Source organism: Eschrichtius robustus, chromosome 1 (genome assembly GCF_028021215.1).
Source record: "Eschrichtius robustus isolate mEscRob2 chromosome 1, mEscRob2.pri, whole genome shotgun sequence".
Lineage (NCBI taxonomy): Eukaryota > Metazoa > Chordata > Mammalia > Artiodactyla > Eschrichtiidae > Eschrichtius > Eschrichtius robustus.
Window position 1 is genome coordinate 150,116,300 of NC_090824.1, and position 26,459 is coordinate 150,142,758.

General features: G+C 34.1%; 1 protein-coding gene across 6 annotated transcripts in view; it reads right to left on the reverse strand.

Moving 5' to 3' along the window:
* MEF2A (myocyte enhancer factor 2A) overlaps nucleotides 1-26,459 on the reverse strand; it is a 159,348-nt gene that overhangs the window by 108,609 nt on the left and 24,280 nt on the right. For all 6 annotated transcript variants that reach the window (XM_068556858.1, XM_068556869.1, XM_068556875.1 and 3 more), the window contains exon 2: nucleotides 24,778-24,862. The gene's annotated coding sequence lies outside the window, so the exon portion shown is untranslated. The remainder of the gene's footprint in view (nucleotides 1-24,777; nucleotides 24,863-26,459) is intronic.

Genomic DNA, 26,459 nt, shown 5'->3' on the forward strand with positions numbered 1-26,459 from the left:
TTAGTCTCCTTTAATCTAAAGTTTCTTGGCCTTTGCCTTTCATGACATTGACATTGTGAAGAATGAGAGCCAGTTATTCTACAGAATATTCCTCAATTTAGGTCTGTCTTATGTTTCCTCACATTTAAATTCCCAGCCAAAACACTACATAAGTGATCTTGTATCCTTCTTAGGGTATCATATGCAGAGGCATTTGATGTCCATCTACCCCTTACTGATGTTTATTTTGATCACTTGATCAAAGTGTCATCCAATTTCTCTGCTGTATAGACCTATTTCCCTCTTGCAAATAACAAGCAATCTATGGGAAGATAAAACCATATAAATATCCTACTCCTCATCAAACTTTTCCCCTGGATTGAGAACCCTCTGATGATTCTTACCTGAACCAATCTATACCATGACAATTATAAAATGATGGTCTTTGGATTCCACTACTCCCTCCACATTTATCAACCATAAGGAAGAGCCCTCCTCTCTGCTGTGTATTATTTATTTATCTATTTATTATCAGTATGGATTTATATATTCCTCTTTTATTCAATGGTTATAATTCATTACTCTTCTAATTTTGATGCTCAAATTATCCTCAACTTGGCCAGTGGGACCCCTCCTTTCAAGCTGGGACCTGTGTCTTTTTAACATTCTTAGAGCACTTTATTACTTTCTGGCCCAACAGGATGCTCCAGGCTCATCTGGTACCTTCCTGAGCCATCCCTAGAATAAGTCATTTATCCAAGTGAATCTGGTTGCTTTTACTGGGCAATGGTAGAAGTCAAGATCTGAGTGGTGCTGGGTGTGCTCACTACTACTGTAGCGCCATTCTTCTAAGCCATTTCTAGGAAATACATAAATAAAATGTGAACCTATGTTCATATTGACACCTCCAATTCTCACAAGGTTCTTCTCTGCCTTCCCTGTGCCATATTTGCACTTCCCTTCTTCCATAGTAAGAACCCTGGCTTGCAGCAACATCAATGCATTTATTCATTTCCTTAATCCAGAGTTTCTCAACTGCAGCCCTATTGACATTTAAGACCAGATAACAATTCTTTGTTGGGGGGTGGGGGGGTTGGAAATCCTGTGTACTGAAGCAGGTTTAGTAGCACAACTTCCTGACTTCCACCTTTGCATGTTTTCAAGATAATTATATTTCCAGACAGTAAGACAGACAAGATCATAAGGAAAATAATGATCGAACTCAAGTGAAATTTGCCCTGTTTATCTGATAAGGTATTTATTGACTATCATTAGAGAGAAATGTATTTTCAGAACAGCCTAGGGTAAGGAATAAAACATCAAGTGTTTCAATGTTTAGTTATACGTAAAAAATAATATAATATAGATAACAAAAACACAGAAGCAAGAAGAGACTTACACATTCCCATAATAATATTCTAGCTCTATATAGCATTCCAGGTTACAACCATAGCTTTTATAGACAAAGAATATAAAATGAGCAGAGAACAAAAATCTTTAACCTGCATAATTTTACTTCATTTTACTGTGGCTGTTATAAACAGAAGGAAGACTCCTAATAGAGTCCAGCCTTTCATTCCTAAAGGAAATCTAGATAATGATTTATTATTTTTAGGGCAGAAAGATTATTTTATGTAATTAATTAACAGCAAAAAATGCATCCCAAGAAATTTTGGTATATTTTCATTATACTTCTCTCATCCAAAGATGTGAGTCTTTAAATTTCAACTAATTTGACTGTGTACCTCCAAAGAATTACGATACAGTTTAAACCCAAAACCCTAAAACAGTATTATGTACTTAAGAAAATATACACTTAACATTAATCACCTAATCGATATAATGTTTTTTTGCAACACTCTCAACTTTACACAAGAAAGGATTTCATAGTCCAGCTACTCAAAAAACAAAAAAATTCACTTTATACAACCTTCAGCTAAGGATGTAAAGACAATGTTAGAAGCTGCTATCCTAACAAAGAGAGCCAAATAATCTACAGAAGCATAATTTTTTGAACCTATCAAAAGGCTGAGGTTGCAAGGCAACCACGTGAATTCTAAAGGATGACAAGCCTCTCTGAGGAAACAGGACACATAAACTGATTCACCTTTGGCAGAACACGGGAGAAATAGGCTGCTACTACAAAAGCTGGTAAGAAGAAATCAGCTGACACTGCAGAAATGCAAAGGATCATGAGAGATTACTACAAGCAACTATATGCCAATAAAAAAGAAATCAGCTGACATTTTAATGTTTCCTTAAAGGCTAAGTGGGCTAGTATGACAGTTTATAATCTCTGGAAACCCCAAACAAAGGGGTGTTAGTGTTCTTTTCTATGTGCCCACAAGAAAGATTGGGGGACAGTACAAAACATGGGAGAGAGGCCCCCCTGGTGACACCCAAATACAAATTCCTGTCTTCTTACCAGATACCAGAGTTGTCTACTAGATACATGACTCTGGACTACAGTCAAGTAAATTTCTCTTACCCTTCGTTTTCAAATCTGTAAAATGGGAATAATATATTTCACATAGGGTTTTGTGAGGATTCATCGAGATAAAGTACCTGTTTAGCACTTGGCAAATATCAGGTGCTTAAAAATTTATAGTCATTATTCAATATTCCAACTCCAAGTACCCATTTGTTGATAAAATTAATGAGGGCAGCATAGGCTTGGCTGCCACCTAGGGAACATGTAAACGGCAAAGAAGCCCCAAAACAGAAGTACATAAGCAAACAAAAGATCAATTTTAAATTCTGCTAATTTACTATTTAGAGAAATGCATCAGATATCGTAAACCTATAAAAAACTTACACTTACAATGAGAGGAAAAGGTAGTTATCTGGAAGAAAACAGTGATTCTCTTTTATGAAAGGAAGAATTATCTTTTAATTTACCTGGATTGAAAGTTCATGATTTACATACACTGTATTTTCATCATGAGCATTTACTCTCTTTAACGCATTTTAATTTTATACCACAGACATCACAATGAGTGAACTGGATTTACTGACAGGATTCTTTATTGTCTGAGGGGCTTCTGACTACAGAGAAACACTTGTTATTCTCTATGCTTTTTTTAATGTTCATTTTCCTTAATTATATATGTAATTGAAAAATAAACAACATTAGATATTTAGAAGAAAATTCATATTTTTAGTTTCAATGATGAAAATAAAAGATAAAAGCAAAAGTAAACTAGGATATTTAGAATCAATCCAGAGCATTTTTTTCTCCCCATGGGCATAAACACAGTCTAGGTCAACCTCACACTGCCTAGGGACTATACTAGTAGGGAAGGACAGCTAAATCAAGAAGTTCAGAATGAAACAGTAGAACATGAAAACTGCACAGAAAAGATAGAAGAGGGACCCAAGTTAACCAATCCTGGAACCACCCTAACTCTGAACTTCTTGTTAGATGAGATGATAAAATCCTTACTGTTTTGATTAGCCTCTCTGTTACTTGGAACAGAAAGCATCCTACCTGATGCATAAATGCAGACAGTTTAAGAGCTGATTATATCTGCTCCCAAAAAGACAAGTAAATTATAGATCACTTAAAAATATTTCAGTTAGGTTATTTTCACATCAAAACATAAATATTCTTTCCATCTATAGCTTCATTCTGTAATTTTTTATTCTAGACATAAAAAAGATGTGCAAATGCTCATAAGGCCAAAACCTTCTAAGTCAAAATACCAGATAATACAGAAAGCTAAAAATAGAAAACAAAAATATCTTGTAAATAAATATAGACCATACAACAAAACACATATATAGCTTAAAAAAATGAAAGATTTTCCTATGCAGTCTAAAGAAAGCTCACTGTTTCTGGTATCTACAGGCACCCAGTATAGCAGTCTTTACAAGAAATGATGTGAGTTGAGCACACAATTAAAGATTGCTAAACAACAGTAGTATTGGGTGACAGAAGGCAGCATTCAAAGATAAGCAATCAGGGACTTCCCTGGTGGCGCAGTGGTTAAGAATCCACCTGACAATGCAGGGGACACAGGTTCGAGCCCTCGTCTGGGAGGATCCCGCATGCCGTGGAGCAACTAAGCCCGTGCACCACAACTACTGAGGCTGCGCTCTAGAGCTCGCGAGCCACAACTGCTGAGGCCCAGGCACCTAGAGCTGTGCTCTGCAACAAGAGAAGCCACCACAATGAGAAGGCCGCACACTGCAAGGAAGAGTAGCTCCCACTCGCCGCAACTAGAGAAAGCCTGTGCGCAGCAATGAAGACCCAATGCAACCAAAAATAAGTTTTAAAAATTAATTTATTAAAAAAAAAGATGAGCAATCAATTCTTGTAATATACATAGATCATAATCAGATGCTAACTTAAAGACAGATTAATAAATGACTGTAACAAAGACAGAGATAGTGGAACAGTAAGCTTGTTGATTCAGCTACTCATTGTTTTCTAAAATTCAAAAGTACCTTAAAAGACTGCTTCAAAATTCTCTCACATCCAGCCAACCAATCAAAATTCAGTATCTGTTGCAGAACGGTTCTGCCAGCATAGTGAGATAGGTTTGTTCTTCACTGTAATAAGAAACCCCATGGCTACAGCTCCAATTAGAGTATCCATGAACCAAAAGAAACATGAATATAGCATTATTTCACTGGCATTCAGTACCCAAAAGACATTCTACGTCATCAACTGACAGCATAAAAGTGAGGCAGCTGACAGGTGATTTTTTATTTTTTTAGAATGTGCCTCAGACTGAGCTTTTTTGAAAAGGGCTTACTGAAAAAGAATATTTATTCCAAACCGAGATCCTGAAGAAGCAGTGAAACGGTTAATACTTATTTTAATTGCCTTTCACTGATTTTTAGTAGGCAGTAACAAGTACTGGTAAAATAAAAGTCTTGAACTCTGGTGTTAAGAGAAGCCAATATTTAAGCTGCATTTATGCTGTGTCACCTCATTACCTCAATGTTCATTTGTCCTCTCAAAACTAAGGAAAAAACAAAAAGAATGAAATTAAATGACTGAATTAAGATCCAGATGTAGTCCTTTACAAATGCTAACAATTATCTACTGACTATGAAAAGCTAGTCAAGATATCAGTATTGTAATTTTGTCTGATTTCTTCAGACATTATAAAATGGACATGAATTTGCTAGATAGTATTTTCCCATTCTATCTCTTCTAAAATAATTTTAATGAAGAAAAAGGCTTTACTTCACTTTCAAGTAAACGTTATTATGTATTTTTAAGTATTTTAATTTTCTCAGCTGTTTATCCTCTAAGTTCAACACATAATTTTAAGCATTGAAGATCTATAATTTATTTGTAAGAACAAGACTGTAGTTTGATACATAACCATTAAATTCAATCATGTTCCCCAAGGGAAAAGTTCTCATTTTTAAGTCAACACAGTTCTTATTTTTAAGTAGTAAAATAGCAAATATACTAGCCTTGGAGTCAAAAGAGCCAATTTTAAACCCTGGCCCTGCCATTAACTAATGATCTTGAGCAAGTCACTTAATCTCTCTGGGCCACAGTTTGTTCATTTTTAAAATGGAACAGATACCAAATATTTCACAGAGCATGTGAATGTCAACGTAAATGAGGAAGTATATTAAAGCATCTACAGCACAATCAATGCATAGTATACACAGGTCTTCCATAAAAGTTCAATAAATGCTTTCTTATTCAGTCATTCTCAGTTTTGTTTATTCGCTTGGTTCAAAAATCACAGAGGAGTAGCTTATGGTAGTGGTTAAGAAGACAGGTTCCGCGGTGAGCCCGCCTGGATTCAAACCTCAGCTCCACCACTTACTACATGTGTCACCTCGAGGAAGTTATTCAACTTCTCTAAGCTTCAAGTGCCACATCTTAAAAATATTAGAATAATAATAATAATGCTCATACACGTGTAAGAATTAAGAGATAACATATATAAAATACCTACCTTAGTATGCAGCACAAGCAAGTTTACAAATGTTAAGAAAATCATAACAAATGCATTCAAACTGTTGTGAAATATGCATAAAAGACAAATACCAGGAACTCAGAGTATCAACCTACTACAAAGGCCTCAGCCACCACCTGAACACCAGAACCACATGGTTGTCCTTATGGGCCCTCTATTCCCAACCACATTCTCAACTACTCAACCTGGGTGTCCTACAGGCATTTTGAAATCCAAGGTTTTTTAAAACCAAACACATCAAGTCTATTTCTTTTCTGTATTCACACCTTTCCTGCTGTGCTCCAATCCAATGGTTACACTGCTACCTGTAATGTTTTTTAAACATCTTATCTAGCCAAATCATTCCCATTTATAAAATCTCCACTGACTCCACACTGCCTACAAGGTTAAAGCCATTACAAGATCTGGTTCCAACTCATGTCTCCAGTCACAGCACAGTACTCCATTTCCAGGAACAGCCACTAAACACTCTAGCCTAGGTCGTGCAATAGCCCACTACCTGGTCTCAGCAGGCATTCTTATTTCTCTCTAATCCAATTTCCCCATTTTCATTAGATTGATTTTAAAATGCAGTAATGTCACTTGCCACTGTTCTTAAAGTCTAAGCCCGTAACATGGCCTAGAAAGCCCTATCTAATCTTCGCCCTGTCTCTACCCACCACCCTCTTCCCCTGCCACTCTTTCTCTTGCCCAGTAAGCGTCTGAGCACAGGCCTTTCTGTGCTTAGAAAGCTAACCCCTTTCCGCTGCAGGGCCTTTATACATACTACCAGCTTGCTATCTCTTGCTAGGTCTCAACCCAAACACCTCCTCTTACTAAGAGTCCTACACATCCTTTATGTCTCAGTATTACCATTATTTCCTCCACGAAATGTTCCCAACTATGTTGGGACACCTTCTAATACACTTTCAGAGCACACTGTACTTCTCTTTTATGGCATTTACCACAAATAAATTACTTGTACAAATCAATGTTTAATTTCTTTTTTTCCCCCTGCCAAACTGTAAGCTCAGGGAGGGAGAGGATCAAGTCTGCTGTATTTGCCCTTAAAACCTCAGAAGCTACCAAAGTGCCTAGTCCAAAAACAGATGGTCAATAAATAGTTGCTTAGTTAATGAATGGAAGCAATAAATCAAAGTGTAAGAAAGATTTCAGGCCCCAGGCTGTGAAAACTCTCTAAAAGCCAACCTTTTGAAGGCAGCCAGTTGTTCTTCACTGAACTACAGGTCACTAACATTTATCCAATGTCTACATGTACCAATAGCTGTGTCAGAAATTAATGTACACTATCTCATTTAGTAGTCACAATAATCCTGTGAGGTAGTTAGCATTTGCTCCATTTCTAGGGTGAAGCAACTAAGGCCAAAATGGTTAGCTCTCATCCAAAGTCACCACAAGGAGGCAGAGTTAAAATTTTGGCTCTAATGCCATGTGTAGTATAACAGTATAGCATCACCAGTAGGACAATTTAAGCAGTGGCTGAAGAAAGGCTATCAATTAAAAATGTCATGGGGACATTTTTGTACGGGTATGATCCATCACTAAATAAGCTAAACTGCAAAACCTTCAAGGAGCAACGCAACTCCAATTTCATGAGTCTAGCATTAAGATAATGTCTTCTAAACTATGTGTGGCTGTACAAGAGAAACCACAACATTGCACTATGTCCTCCCCCAATTCCAACATCAGAGGGCAATTTATCTGGCGCTACAATGGGCTGTCAAAGTACAAAGGCCGTGCGCAGTTATCAGCTAACTGAGAGAGTTCTGACCTCCTACAAGGTCTCCATCTCCCAATCCCTCCTATTCCACACAGTGATGAAAATACCCTTCCCTGTCTGCCAAGGATGTAAGTTTCAAGCGTTTGCAAAGGAACTTGAGCTTCTACCTACTTCCCACTACTGCTCCTGCTTCAATGTAACCTAAATAAATAAATAAATAAATAAATAAGATTCCTCCCAATCTCTGTTCTTGGAGGAGTAGAGGAATCACAATTTCTGGATTACCAACAGGGCTAGCCCTGGGTGGGAAAAAGGTAGGTGGGTATAGTTTAGACTAAGGTTCTCTCAGGTCCTACAGCTGTTTACTATTTATCCACCAAACAATAATAACTATATATTTCAATAAATGAATCAATAAAACTCTTTGATTTAATGCAGTGGCTCTCAACTTAAATGGATACTAAATTCAACTAAGGAGCTATAACATATATTTTGCATGCATGAACTTACCCTGGCCCCACAATAAAACTATCAAATCATAATTGAGACTAATGTCCAAGCAAGAGTAATTTTTAAAAGCTCCACATATTATTATGATGCACATCCCTAGCTCAGAGCAACTGTTTTATTATGTTACAGCACTAAACTCCTTATTCATTCAAACACTGGTTAGCTATGTGTGACAGTTAAGTGACAAAATCATATAAATGAATAAAGATCTAATTGTATTATAACTACACATTGTACTTCATACACACATTTACATTCATTTCCATAGAGAAATACCTTCTCTATTTCCTTGAATAACATGGCTGTTTTAGTCTTTTTCTTTTTCCACATTCGATAATGAAGGACAAGAAAAATTTTATATCCCTCAAATGTCTTCTATGTGAGAAAGAAAATAGCTTAAACACACCAAGAAGCAGGGAGAACATACACTCTGGTGTACCTGGGACAGCCAGCTTTATGTTTATTGTATGGGTATAATTATTAAGCGAGACCCCTCACTCTCAAGAATATCCTGGTTTGATGATAAATTATATCAGAAGTAGGTAGGTCACTGTTTTCATTTCTATGTGATTTTTAATTGAGTTATAATTCATGTGTGCCATTAAGATCACCTTTTTAAAAGTGTACAATTCAGAGTTTTTTTTTTTTTTGCAACCATCCCTACTAATTCCAGAACATTTTTATCATCCTAAAAAGAAGCCCAATGCCCATTAGCTATCAATTCCCATTCCTTCCGCTCCCCAACTCCTGAAAATTACTTTTCTACTTTCTGACTCTACAGATTTGCCTATTTGAGGCATCTCATAAAATGGAATCAGACAATATGCAGCCCTTTGTGTCTGGCTTCTTTCACTTAGCATAATGTTTTCAAGGCTCACCTGTGTTAAGTATTATCAGTACCTCATTCCTTTTTTGGCTGAATAATGTTGTATTTTATGGATATACCACATTTTATTTATTCATTCAACAGTTGATGGATATTTGGTTGCTTCTATTCTTTAACTATTAACTGCTGTGAACAGTGGTGCGCAGATTTTTGTGTGGATATGTTTTCAATTCTCTTGGGTGTATGCCTAGGAGGAGAATTGCTGGGTCATGTGGTAACTTTATGTTTAACTTTTTGAGGGACCGCCAGGCTGTGCTCCAAGGGGTCTGAACCATTTTGCCGTCCTACCAGTAATGTACAAGGGTTCCAATTTCTACACACCCTCATCAACACTTGTTATTGTCTTTTTTATTACAACTATCCTAGTAGATGTAAAGTGGTATCTCAATGTAGTTTTCATGCATTTCTCTAATGACTAATGATATAAAGCATCTTTTCATGAGCCTATTGGCCATTTGTATATCTTCTTTGGAGAAACGTATATTTCAAATCCTTTCGTAAACTGGGTTATTTGGCTTTTCATTGTTAACTTGTACGAGTTCTTTATATACTCTGGATACTAGACCCTTATCAGAAATATGATTTGCAAATATATTCTCCCATTCAGCAGGCTGTTTTTTCACTATCTTGACAGTGTCCCCGGAAGGATAAAGTTTTTAATTTTGACAAAGTCCAATATGTCTTATTTCTTCTTTGGTTGCTTGCGTTTTTGGTGTCATATCTAAGAAACCACTGCCTCATTCAAGGTCTTGAAAACTTAAGTTTACATGGTTTTAGCTCTGACGTTTAAGTCTTTGATCCACTTTGAGCCAATTTTTGTATATGGCGTAAAGCAAGGAAACAACTTTGTTCATTTACATGTGTATATCTAGGTGTCCCAGCACCGTTTATTAAAATGTCTATCATTTCCCCAGTGAATAGCCTTGGCACCCTTGTCAAAAGTCAATTCACCATAACAGGCAACAAGCATATGAAGACATGCCCAGTTTCATGAATATCTGGGAAATATAAATTAATGCAAGGCATTTTTTCTTCCACTAGATTAAAAAAGAAAGAAATTAAAACCACATCTGAATAAGCCAAAAAAAAGAAAAAAAGAATAAAGAAAAAATTTTTCCTTGTGATGAAAATGTGTAAGATTTAACGTGCTGACCATAATAAAAGTAAACTAAAATCTGTAACAAAAAAATCTTCAAATACTTGGGAAATAAACCATACAAGTCAGAATAATTCATGAATCAAGCGAAATTAGAAAACGTTTTTAACTGGTCAAAATTGAAGTAGAACATAGCAAAATATGTGGGATGCAGCTAAAGCAGTGCTTAGAAGGAAATGTACAACTTTATACGCTTACATTAGAAAATAAAAATGTCTCAAATTAACAGTCATAGCTGCCAATCTAAGAAACTAGAAAAATAAGAGCAAAATAAACCCAAAGCAAAGAAAGAAAGAAGATACAAGATTAGAAGTAAATGAAATCAAAAAGGGAAAAAAATAGAGAAAATCAATGAAATGAAAAACGATTTCTCTGAAAAGACCAATAAATTGATAAATCTCTTATAAGACTCACAAACTAAGGGAGAAGATACAATATCAGAAATGAAGGAGAAAATATCACTACAGACCCCTGAGACATTAAAGGGAAAATAAGGGACTACTAGAAACAATGCTTCACACATAAATTCTACACCTTTGGAGCAAACTGATCCATTCTTCAAAAACAAAAACTCAAAACAGATCAAAGACAAAGAGATTATTTGAGTAACTTTGTATCTATTAAAGAAATAGATTTTGTAACTAAAAAAACTTATGAAATAAAAATCTCCAGACCCCCCCTCAAAAAACCAATTCACCATAAATTGTATGGGTTTATTTCTAGACTCTCAATTCTACTCCATTAATCTATATGTATATCCCTACACTAGTAGCAAAATGTCCTGATTACCATAGCTTTGTAGTTAAGTTCTGAGATCAGGAAATGGGAATCCTCCAACTTTATTATTTTTAAAGACTGGTTTTTGGCTATTCAAGGTATCTTGAATTTCCATGTGAATTTTAAGATCAGCTTGTCAATTTCTGCAAAAACAGCCAGCTAAGATTTTGATATGGATTGCCCTGAATCTGTCTGGGGAGTACTGCAATCTTAATAATAGTAAGTCTTCTAATTCATAAACACTGTATGTCTTCCATTTACTTAGGTTGCCTTTAGATTCTTTCAACAATGTTTTCTAGTTTTCAGAGTACAAGTATTACACTTCTTTTGTTAAATTTATTCCTAAGTACTTTATTCTTTTGATGCTATTATAAATAGAACTGTTTTCTTAATTTCACTTATGGATCTCACTGCTTTCACTCTATATGATTCTTGACTTCAAAAATGTAGAATGATATTTTACAAAGAGTAATCAGAAGTTTATTACATTTATTTTTTAAGTTTTTTTATTGAAGTATAGTTGATTTACAATATTGTGTTAATTTCAGGTATACAGAAAAGTGGTTCAGTTATATATCTACACATACATATATATATATACACATATGATTTTCATATTATTTTCCATTATAGGTTATTTTAAGACATTGAATATAGTTCCCTGTGCTATAAAGTAAATCCTTATTGCTTACCTATTTTATATACAGTAGCGTGTATCTGTTAATCCCAGACTCCTAATTTATCCCTCCCCACCGCTTTCCCCTTTGGTAACCATAAGTTTTTCTATGTCTGTGAGTCTGTTTCTGTTTTGTAAATAAATTCATTTGTACTATTTTTTAGATTCCATATATAAATATTTGTCTTTCTCTGTCTGACATACCTCACTTAGTATGATATTCTCTAGGTCCATTCGTGTTGCTGCAAATGGCAATGCTTCATTCTTTTTTATGGGTGAGTAATATTCCATTGTGTGTGTGTGTGTGTGTGTGTGTGTGTACACACACACACACACCCCACATCTTCTTTATCCATTCAACACTTAGGTTGCTTCCATGTCTTGGATATTGTGAATAGTGCTACTATGAACACTGGGGTGCATGTATCTTTACGAATTAGAGTTTTTGTCTTTTCCAGATACACACCCAGGAGTGGGATTGCTAGATCCTATGGTAGCTCTATTTTTGGTTTTTTAAGGAACATCCATACTGTTCTCCATAGTGGCTGCACCAATTTACATTCCCATCAACAGTGTAGCAAGGTTCCCTTTTCTCCATACCCTCTCCAGCATTTATTATTTGTAGACTTTTTGATAATAGCCATTATAACCAGTGCGAGGTGATACCTTACTGTGATTTTGATTTGCATTTCTCTAATAATTAGCAAAGTTGAGCATCTTTTCATGTGCCTGTTGGACATCTGTATATCTCCTTTGGTGAAATGTCTACTTAGGCCTTCTGCCTATTTTTGATTTGAGTTGGTTTTCTTTTTTTTTTGGATACCGTATTTTATAAGCTGTTTGCATATTTTGGAAATTAAGCCCGTCGGTCACATCACTTACAAATATTTTCTCCCCTTCTGTAGGTTGTTTTTTTGTTTTGATGATGGTTTCCTTTGCTGCACAAAAGCTTTTAAGTTTGATTAGGTCTCATTTGTTTATTTTTGTTATTATTTCTTTTACTTTGGGAGACTGATCTAAGAAAATATTGCTCCGATTTATGTCAGAGAATGTTTTGCCTATGTTCTCTTCTAGGAGTCTTATGGTGACATGTCTTACATTTACGTCTCTAAACCATTTTGAGTTTATTTTTGTGCATGGTGTAAGGGTGTGTTCTAACTTCATTGATTTACATGCAGCTGTCCAGCTTTCCCAACACCACTGATTGAAGAGACTGTTTTTTCTCCATTTTATATTCTTGCCTCCTATGTCAAAGATTGACTATAGGTGTGTGGGCTTATTTCTAGGCTCTCTACTCTGTTCCATTGATCTATATGTCTATTTTTGTGCCAATACCATGCTATTCTGATTACCATAGCTACACAGTACTTTCTGAAGTCTGTGAGGGTTATGTCTCCAGCTTTGTTCTATTGCCTCAGGATTGCTTTGGCAATTTTGTGTCTTTTATAGTTCCTTACAAATTTGGGGATTATTTGTTCTAGTTCTGTGAAAAAATGTCATGGGTATTTTGATAGGGATTGCATTAAATCTATAGATTACTTTGGGTAGTATGGCCATTTTAACAATATTCATTCTTCCAATCCAAGAACATGGGATATCTTTCCATCTCTGTGAATTGTCTTCAATTTTCTTTATCAATGTTTTATAGTTTTTAGCATATAGGTCTTTCACCTCCTTGGTTAGGTATGTGCCTAGGTATTTTTGACGTGATTTTAAATGGGATTTTTTTTTTTAACTTTCTCTTTCTGATATTTCATTGTTAGTGTAAAGAAATGCAACAGATTTCTGTATATTAATCTTGTATCCTGTTACCTTGCTGATTTCATATATTAGTTTTTATGTGGAGTCTTTAGGGTTTGCTATATAGAGTATCATGTTATCTGCATATAATGACAATTTTACCTCTTCCCTTCCAATTTGCATACCTTTTATTTCCTTTTCTTGTCTGATTGCTGTGGCTAGGACTTCCCATACTATGCTGAAAAGAAGTGGTGAGGGTGGGCATCCTTGTCTTGCTCCAGAATTTAGGAGGAAGGCTTTCAGCTTTTCACCATTGAGTATTATGTTGGCTGTGGGTTTGTCATAAACAGCTTTTATTATGTTGAGATATGTTCCCTCTATACTCACTTTGGTGAGAGTTTTTATCATGAATGGATGTTGAGTTTTATCAAATAATTTTTCTGCATCTACTGAGATGATCATGTGGTTTTTGTCTTTTGTTAATGTGGTGAATCACATTGATTGATTTGTGTATGCTGAACCATCCTTGTGACCCTGGGACGAATCCAACTTCATTGTGGTATATGACCTTTTTTATGTATTGTTGGATTCAAGTTGCTAATATCTTGTTGAGAATTTTTGCATCTACATTCATCAAAGACACAGGCCTGTAATTTTCTTTTTTGGTAGTTTCTTTGTCTAGTTTTGATATCAGGGTGATGGTGGCTTCATAGGATGACTCTGGGAGTGTTCCCTCATATTCAGTCTTTTGGAAGAGTTTGAGAAAGATCGGTATAAGTCCTTCTTTGTATGTTTGGTAGAATTTCCCAGTGAAGCCATCTGGTCCTGCACTTCTGCTTGCAGGGAGTTTTTTTAAATTACATATTATATTTCACTTCCAGTATTCAGTCCATTCAAATTATCTATTTCTTCTTGATTCAGTTTTGGTAGGCTATATGTTTCTAGAAAATTGTTCATTTCTTCCAGGTTGTCCAATTTGTTGGCATATAATTGTTCACAGTATTCTCTTATGGTTTTTTGTATTTCTGTAGTATTGGTTGTTATTTCTCTTATTTCATTTCTTATTTTGTTTCTTTGGGTTCTCTCTTTTTTCTTGGTGACCCTAGCTAGATGCTTGTCAATTTTGTTTACCCTTTCAAAAAACCAGCTCGTGGTTTTATTGATCTTTTCTACTGCTTTTTGATCTCTATTTTATTTATTTCCTCTCTCATATTTCCTTCCTTCTACTGACTTTGGGTTTTGTTTCTTCTTTTTCTAATTCTTTTAGGTGGTAGGTTGGGTTGTTTGAGATTTTTCTTGTTTCTTGAGGAAGGTCTATATCACTATGAACTTCCTTCCTTGAACTACTTTTGCTGCATCCCATGGATTTTGTAATGTTCTGTTTTCATTGTCATTTGTCTCCAGGTATTTTCTGATTTCCTCTTTGATTTCACTGTTGACCCACTGGTTTGTTAGTAGCATGTTGTTAATTTTTTTTATTGCAGTTAAACACGAATACCTTGGGTCCTCTAATTTTTATCTACTACAAGGGGAAAAAAATTGATCTAAATAAGCAAGAAACCCTAATAGCCATCCACTTTGCTAAAAGATCTTAAAAAATCAGAATCTAGCAATGCCAAATAATTTTAATCCCAATTTCAGTACTGGGCAATGCAACTACCTTACGCACATGCATGTGTGCACACACATACACACAGTCACAAATGATGTCTTGCATTCCCTTATTAACTATATAAACAAAATAACCGCTGTTCTCTTAGTCACACGAACTTGAGGGAGACTATCTTACTATAATTGTCAATGTGATTAGAGATTCTTTGCTCTTACAGATTTATCTTTCAGTTACTTTTAATACAAGAACATTTTTCTTGACTATAAAATAGGATATTCTCATTACTGTTTACAAACAATTAAATCCAGGCAGAAATTCAAATTCTAAATTAATTTAAGACTATCATTTAACTATTGTTTTATGGAAAATGAGCAAAGCATTCCATTTCAGCCGGAATTGCACATGCTATATCTAATTACACATTTTTAAAATACAATATGTTGTATGAACTTAATGATCGCTACTACTCAGTATTTAAAGATATGATTCAATAAGTAAAACAAACTTTACTTTGAACTATAGCTATTACTTGAAAACAGTTTTTCTGTATTATATAACTTTCATAAAGGCAGAACATGCCCTACAAACAATTACACTTAATTTTATAAAGCTCTGACTTATATTTGGTTGTTATAAATTTTAGGTAAAATTCAAAAACATTAACATATGATCAATAAAAGTATGAAACATAGATATCACTAAGAAAATAATCCCATACTAACTACAGAAGGGACTAATTAACAAATTCATGGGTATCATGATAGATATTCTGGCCTGAAAAGCAATTTAAATGATATAAATCTATCAAAAGAAAGGCAAGAAGTCATTATGATTCAAGGCACTTTGAACAATGGTGGAGGCTGTACCCTGCACATGGGCATAGGGCCAAGAGAAGGCAAGTGGGGACTGAATCCAGTTTGTTCTCCACTCTCTAAACCCTGAACCCTAGCAGAGGGCAGCATCCACCTAAAATTGGGAGAAGAGCCTTTTTCTAACTTTGCAAGGGCTAGCTGTGACTTGGCTGTAACACATCCAAACAACTAGTTCTTAGAAAAATTAGGACAACTAAGATACTAAATATTGGTACCCTTCCTAAAATCATAACACCAAAATATCACTTCTCACTGTGAGTTTATTTTGAATGTTGTAGGTAAAAATCGTTAATATAGCAAAACATAAATAGGTTGAGGGGAGGGGAGAAATCATCTAAAATTCTAAAATGGTATCCTTCTAGTTCATTTGGATTTCTCTGATTAATAACTGGTTATATATTCAGATTAGAGACATTTTAAAGCTGAATGCTAAAAAATTAGAGGACAGCTTAGGGGTATATTGTTAAGAACCTATTCCTAATAGAGAAATATACAACTTATTTTACACAACATATATAGTGCAAAAAAATTATGTATTAACTAAATTTGATGGAACTAGAAGTAATTTTTTTAAGGTCACTATCCCTCCTTTCATTTAATTGTACAGGGAGTTTGAAGATTTTTTTAAAATTGTGTTTTCTTAAAGACACACATTTTTAAATGATACAAATTATTAATCATGATAAATAATTCAATCTACTGACTAAAAAGACATTATAACTGAAATTTTTATCAGAATGACCAGCCTATAAAATGTTTATTTTATTTCTAGATATACCAATGAATTGCCATGTGACTTTCAGTGACTCACGTCTTCACTACCTCAAATCAGTTGTACAAAGTGGAGCAAGAATATAGCTCAAACTCTTGTAGGAAATTATGAGGATATAACCACAGGGCACCTTGGGCTCCTTAGAGATAAGCACAATATTATTAAAATTATTATTAAAAAGGATATTTTGTAAACTGCCCTTATTAAGACTAAATCCCATCCATACATGACCTTTCATTCCCAGATTAATTACACATACATAAGAGCAATGTCCTGTCTTCACATGGGACACACAGAAGAAATAAAGGACACATCAAGGCAAGGTGTGAAAATGAGAATGAGATTCCAGTCCTCCACCACCAACTCACTTTCAATATTAGCACTCTGTCATTTTTAAAATGTAGATTCTTATACCTATCCCAAATCATAATGATTTCTGGAAAAAAAACCTTTGCCAATAATTACATCCTGTATAAAGATAAATTATCCTTACTAGAAACCATCTCCATTCTCTATATTATTACAAATACTAAATACATTTAAATCTTTTAACCTTGTATCACCTGAATCAAACCTGTATATAAATGCTGTTCTAGGTCTAACTTTATCTTTATTTATAAAGATAAATATGATTTGGCATATACCATTATATTCAGAATCAGAAGATTTCTAAATGAATGTGAAAAGTATAGCAATATGGGTAGGCATGCAATACAATTAGGAACTGGCATATTTGGTGTTAACATATAATATACACAAGCATGAAATGTATACATTTTACGTTTTTATTTTTATGTGCTTTGATTTTACTCTGCATAAGTGGAATCACAAATTATGAATTTTTTTGTTTCTAGCTTCTATTGAGAAACATGTTTGTGTTACCTGTGTAGTATGTAGCTGTAGTTCATCCATTTTTATTGCTATAAAGTAAACATATATAAATATATATATAAACATATATATGTTACATATATATAAACATATCACAATTTTATTCAATCAACTGCTGATGAATATTGCATTGAGTCTGAAGCTACTAAAACACTGCTGCCACCAATATTATCAACGTATCTCTTGGTACACATGTTCATTCATTACTCTCAGGGGTATACTCATGGAAGGAAATTATTGGGTCACAGGGTAAGCAAGTAACAAACTGTTTCCTAAAGTGGTTGTAGTAACATACATTCCTACCAGCAGTGTTTACTGAGTTGCTATAACAGTTAACATCCTCTCCAAAACTTGTACTGTCAATCTACTTTTTAAATTCAGACACTCTAGTGTTTTATGGAGGCTCTTTGCAGTTTTAATTTATATTTCCCAGATTACTAATGAAGTTAAGCACCTTTTTCACATATTTCTTGAATACTTGTATTTCTTTTAGAAAGTGCCTTTAAGGGACTTCCCTGGTGGTCCAGTGGTTAAGACTCCGCATTTCCACTGCAGAGGGTGTGAGTTCAATCCCTCGTTGGGGAAGTTTCACATGCTGTGTGGTGCAGCCAAAAAAAAAAAATAGAAAGTGCCTTTATATGTCTCTTACCCCTTTTTCTATTGGATTTTTTGTCTTTCTCACACTGATGTGCAGAAGTGTTTTGAATATTCTGATATATACATTTTGTCTGTTACATGTGTTGCAAATATCATCTTCCACCCTGCCTTCCCTCTCTATTCTAATGGTGACTTTGCAAAAACAAAATTTCTTAATTTTAAGGTAATCAAACTTATCAATTGTGTTATTTATATCAGCACTTTTTATTTCTTTTTAAGAATATTTTCCTGTCCAGAGATCATGAGCATGTTCTTTTTTAAGAATATTTTCCTGTCCAGAGATCATGAGCATGTTCTCCTTACATTTAGCTTCTAAGTTTTACAGTTCTGCCTTTCACACTGAGATGTACAAATCAATCTTTAATTGATTTTTGCATATGGTATGGAGTATGAGTCATATTTTTGCTTTATCACCAATTGTTCCAATATCATTTATTGAGTAATTCTTTTCCCACCACTCTAAAGTGTCAGTTTTGTCATAAAGCAAGTGCGCATGTACACAGTGACCCTCTTTCAGACTCTTTATTTCTTTTGTTTATCCTTGTGGCATTATTTCATGAAAGTAATTATTGTAGATTTATAGGCTTTGAGTAGAGAAAGTCTTCTGATTTGATCTTCTTTTTCGTGACTAAGCTATTCTTGGGCAGGCCATAAAATTTCCTTTAAAACACAAAACAGAAACTAATAAAAATTTTTTATAATATCCATTGGGATTACAATGAATTGAGAATAATGCTCAAAATGGATTATAACCCTCAGAAAAACATAACCTTAATGGATGACCAAATTAACCCCACAATAAAAGCTGCTCTGGACCAATGCTGACCAAGCTTTTAAAAAAAAAAAAAAAAAGCCTCAAAAGGATTCAGCTGATACCAAGTAACTTAAACTTGTACAAAAACAAAGTTCAACACTATATAAAAAGTGCAAAAAAATCGCTATACCCAACAATGTCCAGCATTCAAACAATGAAAAGCAGGAAATGTGGCCCATAATAACAATAGGCATTCAATATAGAGAACCAGGAATGATAAAGTTAATGGAATTAACAGATGAAGGCATTAAAACAATGATTATAAATAAGTTTTATATGTTAGAGAAAAGGTAAAGGAAAATAAGAATATGATGAGAAAAATGAAAGAAATAAAACTTCCAGAGATAAAAAATAATTATTAGAAATAAAAAACATACTGGATGGTATTAAGAACAGATTATATATTGAAAAAAAAAAATCAGTGAACCTTGAGACATGACATTAACCATCCAAATAAAACAGAGAGGAAAAAAAGAATGAAAAAGAAGGGGGTGTTAAGTGCTGAGACAATCTCAAATGTATAACTGAAATTCCCTCCCCTCCAAAATATCACCTGGGATAAGTGGGATATCTGAAAAAATAGTGGTCAGTATGTTTCTAAATTTGGTTTAAAAAACAAAAAAAAACAAAAACTCAAAAAAACTAAACAGGATATTCACAGAGAAAACCATATGAAGGCACATTATAATCAAGTGACATCATAATCATAGTCACTAAAAAAGTTGTAAGACTGAAGAGCAGTCAAACAAAAAAGAAAATTTACATATGAGGCAACAAAGTAAAAATAACAGCAGACTTTGTCAGAAACTATACAAGCTATTTCAGAAATGACTTCGCAACATATTACCAGAGATAGGGACAAGATAGAAGACCCAATTCATCAAGAATAAATTTTTTTAAAAAGATATGTATGCACCTATTAAAAGAGCTTCAAAATACATGAACCAGTAAGTGAAAGGAGAAACAGACAAATCCACAATTAAAGTTGACTCTTCTCTCAGCAATTACTGTAAACAAATAGAAAATCAGAAGGGATAAATCTTGAAGAACACTATCAATCAATTTGACCTAATATTTTTAGAAAGCTCCACTCAACAGCATACAATTCTTCTTAAGTGTGCACAAAACATTCATTTATACAGACAACATTCTGCACTCTATAATAAACCCACAAAGCACAATATGTTCTTGGACCACAAAAAAATTAAATTAAAAACCTATTAGAGGGCTTCCCTGGTGGCGCAGTGGATGAGAATCTGCCTGCCAATGCAGGGGACACGGGTTCGAGCCCTGGTCTGGGAAGATCCCACATGCCGCGGAGCACCTGGGCCCGTGTGCCACAACTACTGAGCCTGCGCGTCTGGAGCCTGTGCTCCGCAACAAGAGAGGCCGCGATAGTGAGAGGCCCGCGCACCGCGATGAAGAGTGGCTCCCACTCGCTGCAACTGGAGAAAGCCCTCGCACAGAAACGAAGACCCAACACAACCAAAAATAAATAAATAAATATATTTTAAAAAAAAAAAAACCTATTAGAGAAAAAGATCTGGAAAATTTAGGAAATATTTGGAAATTATATAGGTCCAAAAAAAATCACAAAGGAGCTTAAAAATACTTTGAACTCCATGTAAACAAACACACGTAAAGAAACTTTGCAGAATGCAGACAGAGAAAAGTTTTAAATTTTAGAATTTAATTTTTCCTTTAGAAAAAGTAGGAAGGTCTCGAATACTAGAATGAGAGTATCACTACAGATCCTTCAAACATTAAAAGAATAAAGAAATATAACATGAAACTTCATGCCAATACATTAGACAACTTACATAAAATAGACAAATTCCTTAGAAGACACAAAAAACTAAAACTTATTCAAAAAGAATTAATACAGACCTGAATAGCCCAATATCAAACCCTTCCCACAAAGAAACTCCAAGGCCAGTGGTCTTCGTTGGTAAATTCTACCAAACACTTAAAGAAATAAAACCAACTGTATGAAAACTTTTCCAGAAGAGGAAATCTTTCCAACTCACCCTGTTATCCTGATACAAAAACCAGACAAAGGACATTATTAAAAAACTACATACCAATGTCTACTATGAACACAGATGAAAAACACCTCTCATTAACACAAATCTGAACTTACACAACAATTTAACTCAAAATTACCTTTATTTCAAGATACCAGAAAACATTCACATATTTGCAATTTTTGTCTATTATCTGTATCTGTAACAACTTTCTTCAAGGCTTCAACATCGGAATTATTTTATGCCTTTGTATCACAGACCTAAAGAGATTGAAAGTGAGATAATTCTTGGGATAGCTCACCAAAATAAATGGTTTCTTAATATAAAAAATTTAACCCAGCAATATATAAAAAGTATTAACACATCATGACCAAGTGGGGATTATCTCAGAAATGCATGATTTATTCATTCAATCAACTACATTAACAGACAAAAGGAAAAAAACCATGTGATCATCTCAAGATGCAGAAAAAGCATCTGATAAAAATTCATTTGATAAAAATACTCACTGATAATAAGAAAATATACTCCCAGCAAACTACGAATATAAGGGAATTTCTTCAATCTGATAAAGGATATCTATAAAAAACCTACAGCTAACATCATACTTAATGGTAAAAGCCTGGATGGTTTTGACCTAAGATCGACAGTAAGGCAACAGGGATTTCCCTGGTGGCACAGTGGTTAAGAATCCACCTGCCAATGCAGGGGACACGGGTTCAAGCCCTGCTCCGGGAAGATCCCACATGCCATGGAGCAACTAAGCCTGTGCGCCACAACTACTGAGCCTGCACTCTAGAGCCCGTGAGCCACAACTACTGAAGCCCGCATGCCTAGAGCCCATGCTCTGCAACAAAGAGAAGCCACCGCAATGAGAAGCGCATGCACCACAACAAAGCCCATGTGCAGCAACAAAGACCCAACACAGCAACGAAGACCCAACACAGCCATAAATAAATAAATAAATAGATAGATAAATAAACAGATAAATAAGAGTAAGGCAACAATGTGAGCCCACCACTTCTATTCAACATTGCACTGGGACTACTAGGCAGTGCAATAAAGCAAGCAAAAGAAATAAAAGGTACAAAAATTGAAAAGGTAGAGGTAAAATAGTCTTTACTCACAGACAAGATGATGGTCTACACAGAACATTTGAAGGAATACACAAAACTGCCACCAGAACTAGTAAGTTTAGCAGAATCATAAATTACAAAGGTTTATGTAAAAATCTATTATATTTCTATACACTAACAACAAACAATCGGGAACTGATGTTAAGATGCCATTTACAATAACATAAAAATAGAAAACAGAGATCAATTCAACAAAATACGTGTAATACCTTTACACTGAAAACTACAAAATACTGCCGAGAAACTAAAGACAGCTTAAATGGAGAAAGATACCAAATTCACACATCAGAAGACTCAACATCCTTAAGAGATTAATTCTCTCCCTATTAGCCTCTAAAAGCGTTCATAATCAAAATCCCATTGAGGCTTTTTTGTAGAAAATGACAAGCTAATTCTAAAATACATAGAGAGAAATGGAAAGGACTTAGAATAGAAAAACAGTTTTGAAACAGAAGAGCAAACTTGGAGGATTTACACTACCTGATTTTAATATAAAGCTATGGTAATCAAGACAGTACAGTATTGTCATAAGGATAGATACATAAATCAATAGAACATAATAGAGTCCTGAAATAGACCCCCATATAATGTCAACTGATCTGCAGCAAAGGTGCCAAGGCAGTAATTCAGTAGGGGAAAATATAACCTTTTCAAAAATGCTTCTTGAACAATTTGATTTTCATATGCAAAGAAATAAATCTCACCCCTTACCTAATACCACATATAAAAATTAACTCAAAGGGGACCAAACACTTAAAATACAAGAGCCCAAAGCAGTTTCAAGACATGAAGGAAAAGAAAAAAGGTAGAAAAAATTTTGCCCAATGTCTGTGCCAACTCCTCCAATTTCTACTCAGAATCAGGGCAGAATTATAGGGAAAACAAATCTGAGGTTCTTCAGTCAACATTTGAACCTACTCAAAAGGAAAAGAGTGTTCCCCATCTAAGTACTCAGAGTAACTCCAAAACAAGTAGCTCTTAACTCAGTCACAGCCCTCAGAACCATGCAAAACCTGCCATAAAGAATAAGACACTGTTTATATCTTCAGAACTCAGTGAAAGAAGTATCATAGAGGATACCCTAAAGCTTAAACATAACCCAAATATAACAACTGAAGTTATGCTCATAGCCATCACGGAGGTTCAGAGAAGGTACAGAATTATAGGGAAATTATAGGGGAAATTCTCTGGAATGAGAATGTCTAAATTCCTATAGTGCTTTAATTCAAATCACTCAGTATTGAGCAGTTAGTGAACAATATATATATATATATATATATATATATATATATATATATATATATATATGAGAAATGTAAAAAAGATGAGAAAAGAAAACAAACCAAATAAACACTGAAAGATATACAGAAGACTAACCAAGGTTTATATTTTAAAATGTGAACTAAACTTCATTATTCCCATCCTTCCTGTACATATACAATTTTTCGACTGAAGGATACTTTTCAATTGGAAAAACAATACCTTTTCCCCTAGTTCCCCAAACTGAAGGATATCATAAAATGGGCTGTTCTGCAGTCAAGGTTTAAGAAGAAAAATATATGGGCATAAGAAACTGACATTAGAATAAAGTATTTTAACAAAAAACTCATTTTGTAAGCTCATGAAAGTTCTTTCTACCATTTAATAATTCAAGAAAAAATTTAAACATTAAACAGCAAAAGTATTCTTAAAACAAGAATAACAACAAGAGCAAATATTGTAAGTAGCTTTCCCAAGTTTTTACTGACATAACCATCAGGCTTGATCAACTATATCTAACATTCAGAATGTTAAGGTTAACATATTATATATAACACACCAAAAACTATCCCCTAACATTTTCTGAAATTACATTATGTTAAAATATCCTAGTATTAATATAATTCTTTTCCATTTTGAATAGAAGGTAGAATTCAAGTGAAGTTTCACTTATGAAAGCTTTTTGAGGAGAACTACACATCTTACTAGCATACTGGAACCATTAACCTAGGCCAATGTAAGTTTTTAAATCAAAATTGCCTACTCCAGAGCTTTGCAAATATGGGCCTACAACTTAAGGCAAAAAATTCAAAGTCACAAAAAAAGTCTACATTTTAAAAAGATTTCTTAAATTTGCTTAATTTTTTTCTTCAACCCTTCCACCTTTCAAGAGATATGGCTAGATTTGTCCACTCTGTCTTTCATTTGAAAATCTCTCCTCATAATATGTAACTCACGTCCTCAAACCCTCTCTTCCTCCAACTTACTGTCACAGTAAATATGGACTTTAGATTTTTTTTCCTTATTTTCAAATACATGTAATGGACATGGAAAATGGAAGTGGAAAAGATGTAAAAGTATGGGATTATCTCAGCAGTGCCACTATATGAGAAACTGTCACTATACCACATCATGTATATTTTGTGTGTGTGTGTGTATATATACACATACATATATATGTATATTCAACAGGATTTTATGAATTTCCTTAATTAATCTACCTTAATCCCCAAAATAAACTCCAAAATGACTGTTATTCAAGCTCACAAGGCAGTCTTATTTAAAAAAAAAAAAAATCCCATTGTGTTTATTTACTTCATAACATAGAAAAAAGGAAAAATGTCTTACCAGAAATGATGTATCAGCAAAAAGTGCACTTAGATGTGATCCTTGCAGAGAATTCTTCTTTGTTACTTTTTCACAAAATCCAATTCTTTAATAAAGAAAAAAATATTAGATGGGTTAGTAATTATTCTTAAGTCTAAAACAAAATTAAATATAATTTCATTACTACAAATTTCAACAATCAACAGACAGTTCCACTAATACTTACTGATCAATAGAAAAATGAATTTTTAAAAATTTGGCTAATAAAAACACAATGTTAGCCAATTGGGCATTGCTAATCCATTTTTTTCAGGAAGTATTACTTAAACGTTCAGTAATATTCTATCCACGCCAAGGTTCACAAATTGGTGTCCTAGGTCCCACTTTCCTACCCTCTATATCACATGATATACTTTATATTTAACTGGTATACACAGCCTACTGAATTTACGTTTTGATAAAATAGTTACATTCTGAAAATGTTCACTGTACTATGTTCTCATTTAGAAAAAAAAACTGTCAATGGGTCAGTGACTTGCATTGCCATAAAATGTGTATATATTCAAATGCTATGTGTATACTTAGAGCTTTCACTCTTTTAAAGGGAACAATGAAATGAAAATGAACATAAAAATGCCAAAAACAAATATAAAACAGATTAATGTCAATAATTCACATTAATAAAGGAACACTAATAAATGCTAACCAATGGAGTAGTGCATAAAGAATAATCCAGTCCTGCTACACTTTTGCTTGGAAATAGTAGCAATACACTTAGGTAGAAAGAGAAAGATGGTAAAAGCCTCTCCTCACCCTGACTGGCCAGGATCAATTTATGACGCTAATCTAATAATTTAGAATTACATGATTGGGTAATTATGACAATCCCCAAGTAAATCTGCTTCATCAAATGAAAATGGTAATTTCTCCACACAAACACCAGTCTTTTGAATCTTGTTCAGCAATACTAATTATTGTGATACTACAATTTTGTTTCTATTTGAAATGTATATCCCCTCTGGGGGGGGGGGGCGGGAGTGGAGCCACAGTCTGCCAAATATTTTTTATATTAACGAATTAAGCATTAAAAGCTTTAACTTTAAAACACACATACACACACACACACACACACACACACATAAATAAGCCCTTTTTTTTTACCAAGGTTAAAAGGAGCTTGCTTTAAAAAGCCAATTTCAGCTTTTAGTCTAATTGTACCGAAATACAGAACAGAGCAATCTCCTCAAATACCAATACATTACCAGTTTCTAAAATCCAATAATTCAAAGTGAAACTATTTTTCATGTGTTCTCATTCTAAACAAAACTAATTATTTTTAAATGTATTTGGACACCAGCTTTGTGTCAGTGTCACAGTAGGAATTAAAGTTTGGCAATTTGACCCACGGTAAATAACAGATTAAATAAAAATTTGATAATTATCCACGTGGTACATATTCTTATATCAAAAAATATTAATTCCTCAATTCTATAAATTAACTGTTATTGACAAGTTTGTTTTGTACACAGTTCTCAAATAGTTTCTAAAAGGTAATATTCTAAAAACCAAGTTTTTATAGGTCGTTTATAACAATCTATAAAGAAATACACTCTCACCTTCAAACTTTTGGTCTCACCTAAAACCAAAACTAAAATGTTAGTGCTACAGCCAGTTATCATTAAATTTCACATACTGAACATCCA